A 12,514-nucleotide genomic window follows, 5' to 3' on the forward strand; every position below is an offset into this window, starting at 1 on the left:
GGCCGCAGTTTCACCACCGGATGTTTGCAAAGTTGAGCGTCATCTGAGAGGCCCCTCTCTGTTCTCCCAGTGGAACCTTCCAAGGACTGACCGCCCCCAGGCACCCTGGGACTCAGCAGGGGTCTTCCTTTTGTTAAAATTCAGGCCACATTGAGTGCAGGATATGAATCCAGCAAGAAAGTTTAGTTGAGCATTATTTCCAGTTACAGGACTGGGCGTTCTGGGTTCCAGTCCCCGCGCCAGAGCTGCACCTGTTCAGTGTCACCGTCCATGAAATGAAAAGTGAGAGGGAAAGCCCTGAAGTCTGGTGGATTGCAGAGCCTCCCTATCTTTAAAAAATTAAACCCTGCCCAATGACTTCAAGGAAGATTTAAGAGTATACTTCTCACTGAGAAGAAGTGGTGTCAGGGAGGGGAGAGGGGATGAGGAAGGTGGGAAGGAGATGGGAGGCCTGTGAAGGCCACGGGGCATTACTGGGAGGAAGTGTCTGGTCACAGCCTCCGGGTCTGCAGAGCTGTGGTGTGGGGGTGGGGCACGGGTGAGAGGGTCCACTCAGAATGGCTCTTATACTTCTGTGGGTTGCAGACCCCGCTGACTGTGTAATGCAGCGATTTTCAGCCTTTTTCATCTCATGGCACCCCTAAACTAATTATTAAAATTCTGCTGCACACCAAAAAATATTTTTTGTTGCTCTGACAAAAAAAAAAGTATAATTTTTATTCATTCACGCCAAAAGGCTATTGTTGTGTTGGCTGATGGCTGTTGTCACTTTTTTTTTTTTTTTTTTTTCACAATCTAAGGGAAAAGAGGTCAAGGCCCCTAACTAAATAGTCAGGTATTGCATGTTTTAAAAAGTCTTGTGGCACACCTTTTGACAATCTGAAACTAGCTGTCCCAATGGAAGCTTGTTTGTTCTTCCTCAGAAAAATGATACATAATTTTGCATATAGTCTCTGAAACACATCCCCGTAGGGAATCATGGGTAACAAAACCCCTGGGCTAGTAGGAAGCACTGGCTCAGGAGAGCAGTGTTTGCGGACAATAAAAACAACTGCACATCGGAAATTTCATTTCTTCCTCTGGAATCCTTACAACTTTTAAAAATTAATGGCAGGATGCACATAATATAAAATCTGCCATTTTAATCATTTTCAGGGGATAGTTCGGCAGCACTTAGAGTTACAGTTTGTGCACCATCACCATCATCCATTTCCAGAAATTTCCATCTTCCCAAACTGAAACTGTCTCATTAAATACTACTTCCCTCCCTGCTCCCCTCGCCCCTGGAACCCGCCATTCTACTTTCCGTCTTTATGAATTTGACTATTCTAGGTGCCTCATACAAGTGGACTCTGTAGGGATGTAAAAAAGGCCTTTCTTTTTCTTTGCTGTGGCCTTTCACAATTTATGAGAAGCACCTGGTAATTAAACCCCAAGATTGTTAGCTCCTCTGGTTCAAACAGGTTCTCTGTTCATATTGCAAAACAAGATAAGCTACTCTCAAGGCTACATTCTTGCATATCCTCCTCCCTGCTGTTTTTAGATCTCAGGGATAGTTAATACAATGTTCCCTTCCTCCCACCCCCTTCAAATAGGCCTCTTTTGAACTCTTCATAACTTTTGCTCTAAGCATGTTTTACAGGCTTGGGGGGAAATACTGATAAGACACCTCCCTAGGACATCTGCCCAGACTGTCTCCTGAAGAAGTAACAAACTACAATCCCCCTGATGGCTGCTCAATTTCAGACCCCGCATCCCCCTCCCTTCCTTGTCACCTAGGAACAGCAGCCACAGATTTAAAGGGGGAGCTGCTTTTGTTCTTTGCCCTTGTATTGATTATCAATGCCCTGGCCCTTTCCCTTCAGGGAAAGTAAAATAAACTTTCTCTCTGCATCCATCTCTTCTTTTAGTTGTGAATTCTTGCACTGTTTGCATTACTGGCCAAAACCCTAACAGAATCATACAGTGTTTGTCCTTTTGTGACTGGTTTATTTCACCTAGCATAATGTCCTCAAGGTTCATTCGTGTTGTATCTGGTGACAGGATTTCCTTCCTTTTTAGGGCTGAATAATGTTCAGTTGCTGTATGGGCCACAGCAACTGAACATTATTCAGCCCTAAAAAGGATGTTTATCCATCCATCTGTTGATGGACACTTGGATTGCTTTCACCTTTTAGCTCTTGTGAATAAAACTGCTATGAAAGTGATGTGAAACTATCTCTGTGTGTTCTTGCTTTCAATCTTTTGGGTATATGCTCAGAAGAGGAATTATTGTTCATAAGGTAATTGTTTAATTTTTTTGAGGAACCTCTACACATGTTTTCCACAGCGGCTGCACTTTTTTATATTCTCATCCTTAAAACCTCTGCTTCTTTTTGGCCACTACTAGGCTGGCTCAAGCCTCCAGGCAATGTTAAAAAGGAGGGAGAAGGGACGATGGAGAGGATATCTGCTTCATTCCTAATCTTAAAGGGAGTGCTTCCCATGGCTCACTGTAAACTGTGTTTGCTGGATATTTTTGTAGATGTCTCTACAAAAGTTCACTTAAGGAAATTTCTATTCTTTTAAAACTATGCTAATAAATTTTTAATGTCATATATGAATGTTGAATTTTATATTCTTTATCTTTACAATAATATAACTTTTCCTTCTTAATCTGTAATTAATATGGTAAATTTTATTAATATAATTCTAATATTAATCTACTGAATGCCTGGAATACACCTAACTTGATCATAATTTTTCCATTCATTGTTGGTTCTGGTTGGGTAGTATTCATTCAGAATTTCTGCATCCATGTTAATGAGTGTGTTTTTTTTCCATTCTCTGTGTAAGAATGGAATCATCTGTTTTCCAAATGATTAGCAGTATTCAGATAAAGCCATTTGAGTGTGGTGCTTTCTTCATGACAAACGGTCTGACTATTTATTGCATTTCTTTTACAGTTAAAGCATTGCTTTAATTTTGTCTTTCTCCTTGATCTGTTTTTGAAAAGTTCTATTTTTCTACATCATCATTCATTTTTCAATGTTTTGAAGTGTGAGAATTGTTCTTAATATCCTCGTATATGTTTTTCTCTGTAGCATCTGTGGTAAAGTTCTTTTTTGTTCCATTTTATTTTTTTAAAAAAATGAATTTTATCTTTTCCATCATGCAGTTTTTGCTTTGCTGATGTCTTCTTTATGTGTTTCTCTATTTCCTGAATTTCTGTTCTTTTAATTTCCTTGCCTCTGCATCTATGGGTCTTTAATATTAGCTCTTAGTTCCATTTTGAGCCTTAGAGTATTTAATACTCTTAAGTACCCTTCCAAGGATCACATCCCAAAAGTTGGATGTGATAAAAGATTCTAATTTCAATTATAATTTCTCCTTTGACCCATGAGTTGATTATACGTATTATTAAATTTCAAGTGAAATGAATTTTTTAAATTATCTTATTGGCTTTGTTTTCTAGCTTCATTGCATTTTAGATAAAGACAATGTGGTCAGTCAGATCCAAATCCTTTGAGTATACACCGAGGTCGGCCAGCTTCATGTCCATGTGGGTGTTGCCTTGGTCAGTGTTCCATGTGCACTTGAAAGAAATATGTCGTTTCCAGACATCAGATGTAGTCAAGTCCATCAGCTCAAGTTCCATAGTTACACTTCTCTCATTTTCTATTTTCTATCTTTTGAGGGATCCGTTTGATCTGATTAGCGTGTGATCTATTGGTAAGTGTTAAAAGCTGGTGGATTTCACAAGTTTTTCCTTTAATCCTGTCAGCCTGGCTTTATATGCTATAGGAAAATTCAGTAGATACACATAAATTTAGAATCGATATGTCTTCCCAGTGAATGGAATCATTTATCATTATGCAACAAATTTCCTTATTTCTATAATGCTTTTTGCCTGGATTCTCCTGACATGCCTTCTTTTGGTTACTACTTTTTTTTTTTTTTTTTATTTAATCTTTATTGTTCAGATTGTTACATTTGTTCCTCTTTTTTCCCCCCATAACTCCCCTCCTTCCAGCTCCCACCCCACCCTCCACCCTCACTCCCCACCCACTGAGTTCATCCATAGGTGCATGATTTTTGTCCAGTCTCTTCCCGAATCTCCCATTCCCCTTTCCCCCCCCAAGAATAGTCAGTCCATTCCCTTTCTATGTCCCTGATTCATTATAGTCACCAGTTCATTCTGTACATCAGGTTATTTATTCACTTGATTCTTAGATTCATTTGTTGATAGATGCATATTTGTTGTTCATAATTTGTATCTTTACCTTTTTCTTCTTCTTCCTCTTCTTAAAGGATACCTTTCAGCATTTCATATAATACTGGTTTGGCGGTGATGAACTCCTTTAGTTTTTCCTTATCTGTGAAGCTCTTTATCTGACCTTCAATTCTGAATGATAGCTTTGCTGGATAAAGTAATCTTGGTTGTAGGTTCTTGGTATTCAGCACTTTGAATATTTCTTGCCATTCCCTTCTGGCCTGCAAAGTTTCTGTTGAGAAATCAGCTGACAGTCATATGGGTATTCCCTTGTAGGTAATTGAGCCTCTTTCTCTTGCTGCTTTTAAGATTTTCTCTTTGTCTTTTGCTCTTGGCATTTTAATGATGATGTGTCTTGGTGTGGTCCTCTTTGGATTCCTTTTGTTTGGGGTTCTCTGCGCTTCTTGGACCTGTAAGTCCATTTCTTTCTCCAGGTGGGGGAAGTTTTCTGCCATTATTTCTTGAAATAGGTTTTCAATATCTTGCTGTCTCTCATCTTCTGGGACTCCAATGACTCTGATATTAGTCCGCTTAAAGCTGTCCCAGAGGCTCCTTACACTATCTTCACACTTTCGGATTCTTTTTTCATTATGCTTTTCCAATTGGGTGTTTTTTGTCGAATCTTTGGTTTGATTCTTGAGCTCCTCTGGTCTGCTATTGGGTATAATATTCTTTATTTCAGTCCGTGTATGCTTACTTTCTAATTTCTTTATCGTAGCATCGAGGGTCTCATTAGTTTTCGTGAGGCTCTGCACGAATTTATGGCAAGCCCTCAAAATTGCGATTCTTAGCTCCATATCCTCCATTTCTGTCATGTTTTTTTGTCTCCGCATCTTTTATGCTTTCTTGGTGCACCCCCTGTGGTCTCTGTGCGCAGTCTTGTTCTAGCGAAGCCTTAATTGTTGTAGTTAACACTAGAGGGATTTGACCATCAGGCCGACTGGCGGTGGAAATCAGCTGTGGGAAAACTTCAGTCCTCAGGGGAGGTGCTAGTCCAGCCCTTGCCTGAGGCGGTCGGCAAATGGTTGTGCGCGGGGGGGGGGGGGGGGGGGTTTGGGCGGGGCGGGCTCAACAGGGCGGGGGGGAGGGAGCAGCTATGGCCGCTCTCAGTCCGTCCCCAGGGGCTCTGCCTCTCTGTCCCAGCAATCGCTGCAAACCTCGGAGGAGCCGTAGCCAGACAGTCCCGCTTCTCCCGTTTGAGTCTGGGTCCCTAGAGACTCGCCCGGATCTGTAGCCCAGAGTCTGAGATTCGCTCCTGATTGAAAACGACAATCGTGCCCTCAGCCGCCAGCCCGCTTTGCGCTCGCACCCTCACCACCGCACCGCCGTACCTTTAAATTTTCCACACTGCGCCTCCGCTGAGAGTCGGAATGCTGTTGTTTTTGCTTCTAGTTGAAGAGACTCTCCTCAGCCAGCCTTCCCGTGGTTCTGGTTGATGTCCGCTCCGACTTTTAGTTGTATTTTTGAAGTGGTTGTCCACGGCGGCAGTCTCCGGTGTTTACCTATGCAGCCATCTTCGATTCTCCTGGTTACTACTTGCCTGGTCTATCTTTTCCATAATTTGGCTTTTATCTTTCTATGTGTTTGTTTCTTCAATTACAGTGAACAGCATTATTATATTAGTTTTAGGTGTACCACCTAGTGATTAAACATTACATAACTTAGTGAATGATCATCCTGATAAATCTCACACTCATCTACACCATACATAGTTATTACAACATTATTGATTATATTCCCTAAGCTGTAGTTTATATTACATTCCCATAACTATTCTGTAACAATGTATTGGTACTTCTTAATCCCTCACCTTTTTCACCCAATCCCCCACCCCCCTCCTATCTGGCAACAGTCAAAATGTTCTCTATCTATGGATCTATTTCTGCCCTGCTTGTTCATTTTGGTTTTTTAGATTCAACTAGAGAGAACTAATTTATAGAGAGCTTTCTTTTGTGCTTTTAAGATTCTCTCTTTGTCTTTAACATTTTTGATATGTATTTATTACCATTTTGTTGTTCATATATTTTTCTTCTCTTTTTTTCTTCTTAACATTTCATATAATAATGGTTTGGTGGTGATGAACTCCTTTAGCTTTTTCTTCTGAGAATCTCTTTATAGGTCCTTTGATTATAAATGATAGCTTTGTTGGATAGAGTAATCTTGGTTGTAGGTCCTTGCTTTTCATCACTTTGAATATGTCTTGCCATTCTCTTCCAGCCTGCAAAGTTTCTGTTGAGAAATCAGCTGACAGTCTTATGAGAGCTTCCTTTAGGTAACTAACTGCTTTTCTTTTGTGCTTTTAAGATTCTCTCTCTGTCTTTAACGTTTTGGGTTTTACTTATGATGAGTCTTGGTGAGGGACTCTTCGAGCTCATCTTGTTTGGGACTCTCTGCACTTCTGGACTTGTATGTCTATTTCCTTCACCAGGTTAAAGAAATTTTCTTACATTATTTTTTCAAATAGGTTTTCAATTTCTTGCTCTCTCTCTTCTTCCTCCCATACCCCCATGACATGAATGTTGGTAAGCTTGAAGTTGTCCCAGAGGCTCCTTGCACTATCCTCATTTTTTAAATTCTTTTTTTTCTTTCTGTTGCTATGATTGGGTGTTTTTGGCTTCCTTATCTTTCCAATCTCTGATTTAATCCTCTGCTTCATCTACTCCACTGTTGATTCCCTATAATGTATTCTTCATTTCAGTTAGGATATTCTTCATTTCTGACTGGTTCTTTTTTATGTTTTCTAGTTCTGTTTTTATGTTTCCTATCTCTTTGTTGAAATTATCTCTAAGCTCATCTTACTCATCTCCTAAGTTCATTGAGCAGCCTTATAACCACTGTTTTAAACTCTATATCTAGTTGATTGCTTGTCTCCGTTTTGTTTAATTATTTTTCTGGAGTTTTGTTCTGTTCTTTCATTTTGGACATGTTTCATTGTCTCCTCATTTTGGCTGTGTCTCTGTGTTTGTTTCTATGAATTAGGTACAGCTGCTACGTCTCCTGGACTTGGTAGAGTGTCTCTATGTAGTAGATGTCTGTAAGGTCCAGTGGCACAGCCTCCCCTATCACCCAAGTTGGGCACTCAAGGTGCACCACCTCATGTGAGCTGTGTCCACCCTCCTGTTATAGTTGAACCTTGATGGTTGTTGGCACATCAATGGGAAGGATTTACCCACCAGGCCAATCAGCTGAAAGGACTGGCTGTTACCACCATGGAGGATCAGCTGTGCAGGGGCCCACAGAACAGGACTTACTGCAATGTGGCTCTGGTGCCTGCTGAGTCTGCCCCTTGAGTGTATCACTTGTGGAGGTGGTTGGCTGGTAGTGCTTTGACAGTCTGAAACTGTCCACTTGGTACGTTGGCTCTAAGACCTTTCAGTCGGGACAGGCCAAGGTCCTCCACCACCTGTGTCCTGCCTGGGGCCACCCAGCATGAACTACAAAGCAATGTACAGATGTCTGCTACTTGTGCTGGACTTGGAGGTGCTCAGGTGAGGCCAATCTGTGAACCAAGACTGGCTGCTGCTAATGCTGGGCCTGGGGCCACTTAGCAAGAGGACTAGGGCATACTGAGGCCAGGTGCTTCTTGTTTGAGAAATTTTAGGAAAATATGAAGCATGAAACAAGAGAGGCCATTCATATGGAAAAGCCACTGGAAACAGCTTGGGTGGTTCCACAAGTTGGGTGGAGCAGGGTCTCAGGGACTCACCAGGATGGGGTGATCAGTGTGAGCCAGATTTATGGAAACTCAGGTATGGTATCCACCTGCAGGCTCTGAGGGCTGAAGGCTCATCAAAGGCAAAATAGCCTCTGCCAGCACTTGTGTCTGGGAGAAAGCTGCTCATCCCCATCTTGCCCTGATGCTAGAGAATTCAGTTCCTCTACCTATGTCCCTGGTTCCTTCCAAGCTGCTGCCCCAGTGCTGAAGCTCTGAGGGAGTGAGTCCTAGTAAGTTCATGTGCCAGCTCTTTAAGAGGAACTACCTGGGACTCCAGCAGTCTCCATCTCATTCAGCATCTATCCCTGCTGGTTTTTACAGCCAGAAATTAAAGGGACTTCTCTTTCTGGCACTGCAACCCTGGACTGGGGATCCTGGTGTGGGGCTGGGATCTCTTGCTCCTCAGAGGGTACCTCTGCAGCCAAGATATCCCTTCCAATTTTTATCTGCCACACATGGGTATGGGACTAGCCCATTCCACATATCTGCCCCTACTACCTGTCTCAATGTGGGCTCTTCTCCAATTCCCTAGTTGTAGGACTTCTGTTCAGCTAGATTTTAGGTGGTTCTGAATGATGGTTGTTCTGTAGGTTAGTAGTTATTTTGATATAGTTGCGGGAAGAGGAGAGTACCATGTTTACCTATGTGCCATCTTGACCCAACTCTTCTCTGTGTTCTTTAGGTGTGTCTTTTGTAGAATACACAGCTAAAATTTGTTGTGCTTGTTTTCAAAATATAGTATGACTGCTCTGGCCAGTTGGCTCAGTTGGTTAGAGCATCACCCTGTACACCAAAAGGTTGTGGGTTTGATTCTCAGTCAGGGCACATAGTTAGATTGAGGGTTCCATCCCTAGTTGGGGGCACATACAGGAGGCAACTGATTGATGTTTCTCTCACATATATGTTTCTCTCCCTCTCTCTCTCTCTCTCTCTCTCTCTCTTCCTTTCTCTCTAAAATCAATAAAAACATATCATCAGCTCATTAGCATTCTGTCATAGTGGCCAGCAGGACCGGAGTGAGGGAGACAAAGTGAATGAGTGGAGGGTGAGTGTACGGACATGCGTGTGAGTGTCAGTGTGTGTGTGTGTGTGTGTGTGTGTGTGTGTGCGCGAGTGTGGAGGGGGGAGGGGTACTGGGGGCTACAATCTGATCACACAAGGGAGTCTTGAGGGTAGGCAGTTTAGTCTCGCCTGGCCAAAGAACCACTGCTATCTCCATAGCCACTCCCTGGGTGCAGCTCTAGCTTGGAGACCACACCATCTTGAAGGGTTTACAAGGTCCTCCTTGGGAGGAGGCTGTGGGGAACGGCACCAGCTAGGCACCCAGCCTCTCTGCCACCTGACTCACTGCAGCCAGGACCCAAACCCAAGCACAAAACCAGTATTACAGGAAATTGTGAAGGGTATTCTTTAAGAAGAAGGAGAGGGAGAAGGAGAGGGAGAATGGGAAGGGGAAGGGGAAGGGGAAGGGGAAGGGGGAAGGGGAAGGGGAAGGGGGAAGGGGAAGGGGAAGGGGAAGGGGAAGGGGAAGGGGAAGGGGGAAGGGGAAGGGGGAAGGGGAAGGGGAAGGGGTAAGGGGAAGGGGAAGGGGGAAGGGGAAGGGGAAGGGGAAGGGGAAAAGGAGGGTAAGGGAAGGAGAAGGGGAAGAAAAAGGAAATATAAACAATAAAATGGCAACAAATATATATCTATCAACAATTGAATCTAAAAATCAAAATAAAGGAACAAGAAAACTAATGAATAAAATAAACTGGTGAATAAAACAGAATCAGAGGCATGGAAGCATGGAACAGACTGATGAATCTCAGAGGGAAGGGGGGAGGGGAGGCTGGAAGAGATTAACCAAAGATCTTACCTATGGATACAGACAGTATGATGGTGAAGTCATGGGGTGGGGCGGGAACTGGGTGGAGGGGGACAAATATCACATGATCTCACTTATTTGTGCAATCTAATGAACAAAATTGACTGACCAACAAAACAAGACCCAAAGCATGAAGGCATAGAACAGATTGACATACTTAGATGTGGGGGCAGGGGACAAGGAGAGAGAAACCAAAGAAATTATATACTTATATGTACAGCCCATGGACATGGACAATAGGGTGGGCAGGGGGAGTAGGGGCTGTACAGAGGGGTGTTAAGGGGGGAAAATGGGAGATGTCTGTAATACTGTCAACTGTAAAAAAATAAAAAAAACACATCCTTGGGTGAGGATTGAAAAAATACACACACACACACACAAACACACACTTGTCAGATTTACTTGTGACAACTTTTACCAGTTGGGGTAAAATGTGTGGAAACCTTACCTCCTTTCACCCTCCATCATTTATAATACAGTTGTCTTATTATATTTCCTTTACATTGAAAATCATGAGTGTTTTAATGTTTGCCTCAACCATCAAATATAATTTAGAAAACTTAAGAAAAACCAATTACATTTGCTCATATTTTTGCTCTTTCCATGTTCCTTCTTCCTTCCTGACCTTCCGAGTTTATATCTCTTACAGATTCTTTTTGTCTAGAGAGTTTTACTTTACTCACTCTTTTCGGATAGGTCTTCTGGTGAAAACTTCTCATAATTTTCCTTCATAGGAGAATGACTTGATTTTCTCTCCATTTCAGAAGGGTACTTTCACTGCATATAGAATTCCTTTCAATCTCTGAAAAATGTGCCAGAGTTCTGGCCTCCATGGTTTCTGATGAGAAGCTTGTTGCCATTCTCATTGCTTTGCCCCTAAAGGAAATGTTTCGTTTCCCTCTTGCTGCTTTAGAGACTTTTTGCCCTTTGCTTTAGTTTTCAGTGTGACTATGCTGTGCCTTGGTATGGTTTTCTTTGGGTTTACCTACTTGGTGTTCACTTAGCCTTTTGAATCTGGTTTATGTTGTTTTGTCAAATTTAGAAAATTGTTGCCCCTTTTCTTATATTTTTTTCAGCTCCACTCGGGACTCTCTCCTCACTCAGGACTCCAATGACATGACAGATTTTTTAAATTTTTTGCTATAGTTCCACCTATCGCTAAAGTTTTCATTTTCTTTTTCAGTCTATGTTCTCTCTGTTGATTAAGCTGGGTAATTTCTATTGCTTTATCTTCAAGTTCATGGATTCTTTCTTTTGTCCTCTCCACTCTTGTTAAATTCATCCACAGTGCTTTTTATTTTGGTGCACATCAGAATTTCTGGGTGCTGGCTTCTCCGGCTCCAAGTCTGGGATATCTTATATGAGTTTGCTAGAGCTGCCATAACAAAATACTAGAGACTATTTTGCCTAAATAACTGAAATTTATTGTCTCATAGTTCCAGAGGCTAAAAGACCAAGGTCTAGGTGTCGATAGGTGAGGCCTCTCTCTGTGGCTTGCAGATGGCTACCTTTTACCAGTAGCTGTATCCTTACATGGTTTTTGCTCTTCACATCCACATGAATGTTGTCTAAATTTCCTCCTTATAAGTCAGATTGTACTAAGACCTACTCTAAATACCTCATTTTAAACTTTAATAACCTCTTTTTTTCCCATTCCAATTTTTTTCAATTACAACTTACATTCAATATTATTTTGTATTAGTTTCAGGTGTACAGCATGGTAGTTAGATAATCATATACTTTACAATGGATTCCCCGATATTCGTAGTACCCAACTGGCACCATACATAGTTACTACAATATTATCGACTATATTTCCTATACTGTACTTTTCATCCCATGACTACTTTGTAACTACAAATCTGTACTTCTCAATCCCTTCTCTTTCTTCACCCAGCCTCCCACACCTCTCCCCTCTGTCAACCATCAGTCCGTTCTGTGTTTATGACTATTCCTGTTTTGTTTGCTTATATTGATCTTTAGATTCTACATATAAGTGAAGTCATATGGTATTAGTCTTTCTCTGACTGACGTACTTCACTTAGTATAATACCCATGGTAGGATTCCATACTTCTTATTTGGGCTGAGTAATATTCCATTGTATATATGTACCACTGCTTTTTTTATCCATTCACCTACTGATGGACACTTGAGGTGCTCCCTTATCTTGGCTATTATAAATGTCTCAATGAACATAGGGGTGCACATTTTCTTTTGAATTAGGGTTTTGGATTTCTTCTGATATATTTACAGAAATGGAATCACTGTCATAATGCAGTTCCATTACAAAATATATTATCTTTATTGATTTCAGAGAGGGAGAGATAGAAACATAAATGATGAGAGAGAATCACTGATTGGCTGTCTCCTGCATGTCTCCTACTGGGGATAAGCCCGCAACCCAGGCATGTGCCCTTGACTGGAATCAAACCTGAGACCCTTCAGTCCACAGGCTGACACTCTATCCACTGAGCCAAACCAGCTAGGGCGGCAGTTCCATTTTTAATTTTTTGAGATATTTCCATAACTGTTTTCCACCGTGGCTGCACCAGTCTTCATTCTCACTAACAGTGCAAGAGGATTCCCTATTCTCCACATCCTTGCCAACACTTGTTGTTTTATCTTTATTTTTAAAATGTTTTTATTGATTTCAGAGAGGAAGAGAGCGAGCTAGAAACATCA

Source organism: Myotis yumanensis, unplaced genomic scaffold (genome assembly GCF_028538775.1).
Source record: "Myotis yumanensis isolate MYYU_CA2020_CCGP unplaced genomic scaffold, mMyoYum1.0.hap1 SCAF_11, whole genome shotgun sequence".
In the NCBI taxonomy this organism is placed as follows: domain Eukaryota; kingdom Metazoa; phylum Chordata; class Mammalia; order Chiroptera; family Vespertilionidae; genus Myotis; species Myotis yumanensis.